Consider the following 2000-nt stretch of genomic DNA (forward strand, 5'->3'; position numbering starts at 1 on the left):
CGGCCCGGGCCTCCAGCGGGCGCCCCGCACCGCACTCCGCCCGGCGGGGCCCCGACGGCTCGCGCCGCCGCCGCACTTTACTTTGGAGTTTGGCCCTCGCGCTGGCTCTTCGCGGGGCTGCTCTTTCTGGAGAAATTTCTCGTAGATTCTTCTCGGCCTAGCCGGGTCGTCGGACGGACTCACGGCGAGGCGCACGCAGGTCGTCCGCGCACCGGCGCCTTGTCAACTACAAAGCGGTCCCGCCGTGGGACACTCGCGGAGCTGTCAAAACGCCGCGGCCGGGTGGTCTCGCCGCCCGCCCCGGGGGGGGGGTGTCTGGGGGGGGGAGCGGGGACGCGGTGGGGGGGGCGCCGGCCTTTGTCAACCGGCCGCCCCCGAACTTTTGTGGCTCGCGGAGCCGGGTGTTCAGCCCCGAGTGATCTATTAGGAAGTCGGGGGACTCTTCCCGCCCCTCCCCCACCCCGACCCGCACGGCCGCGGGCGCGGCGGCCGCAAGTTTTGGGAACGGCGCCGCGCTGGGCGCCGGGCGCCGAGGCCGGGAGCACACTTACTCGGCGGGAGCACGCACCGGGCCGGGGCCCAACTTCCACCCGAGCCCCTGCGGGCCGGGGCGGGCTGTCGCTGGTCGCGGAGCGGGCAGGCGTCACCAAGATACGGCCTTTCACAGAATGGGTTTTCGGCAACTTTCGCCTGGAGATTAGGAAACGCGTTTCGGTGGCAGCGGGTCGGCCGGCGGCGGCCGTCCGGAGTTGGGGCACGGTGTGGCGTGCTTACTCATGTCGCTCGGGGACCGGGGGGCAGCCCGGCCTTTCTGTCGTTGTTGTTGTTCGGGCGCCTCCGCCAGGTCGTGGTGGTGGCACGTTTGGGGAGCGGCGGTGGGGACGCCGGCGTGCGCGACAGCCCTGCCGCCGAGGCTGGACCTCCGCCTCCGTGCGTGGCTGCCCTCTGACTGCGGGAAGGGTCCAGGCCCTTTCGCCTGTCTCCGTATTTTATTTCCAGCCCTTACTTAGTGGTGACACATCCCGAGAGAAGCGAGGACTGGATATAGACGTGGTGGCATTAGCTGCTTTGTGGCACAAAGTTGGGGCTTGTGCCACTAGCGTCGCAGTGAAACGTCTGGTGGGAAATGCCTGGTCTCTCCCCACCGTCTAGAATTTGGAGAGGGAAGGCGGACTTCCGAGCAACTTTATACTTTGTCGCTTTTTGGTGTCTGTTCAAGCAATGCATGTGTAGCAGCGTTAGGGTTTTAACTTAATAACTTCCCATTTCGACTACTGCTTGGTTTGTTTCCGAATATTGAGTTGGGATCATTTTATGTTTTCCATTTGTTTCTAAATTTCTTTTCTAGTTACTGTAGACCTAGCTGTGTTGTCACGCCCCTCACCCCTGCACAGGGAAGCGTGTGCACAGGCGCGCGCACACACAAACACACACGCACATGCAGTTCCCCTGAGATGGAAACCGAGTTCGTTTGTATTAGGGGAGCCCCTGTGTGCGCCGGAAGAAAGGCTGGCTTAGGGTGTTACCACTTTATTTTAATTTTTCTTATTTTTTAAATTTCATTCTATGAATGAAAAAGAAAGGTAGCCCTTGGAGAAATCTAATGTAACAGTGTAAAAACATCAACGCTTTGGAAAACGTTTAATACAATTCTGAGTCTTGAAAGAGAGTTAGTTTTGTCTGTTGGTTGAAGACTGGGGCAGCATTCCTTAAAAGAAATGTAGTGGTAACTTTGATGGTTCCAAACTTTTTAGTGCATTTTGAAAAACTTGTTGGTGTGTTTTGTGAAGGGAATGGAATCTCCAGTTGTTTGAGAATCCTGTAAGTGGAAACTAGTATGTGAACTGGAAAGCAACGAGCAGGGTTTTCAGTTGTGTATCTCTATATAGTATTTGAATGCATTTAGAAAAGATCCTGTAGTTGACTATTGAAGATCCTGAAAGTGAAACTGCAGTGTGATAAATGTAAGTTAGGTTTGTAAAGGCTAAAGTTACATGGAA

This window comes from Suricata suricatta, chromosome 2, assembly GCF_006229205.1.
Source record: "Suricata suricatta isolate VVHF042 chromosome 2, meerkat_22Aug2017_6uvM2_HiC, whole genome shotgun sequence".
NCBI classification, from domain to species: Eukaryota; Metazoa; Chordata; class Mammalia; order Carnivora; family Herpestidae; genus Suricata; species Suricata suricatta.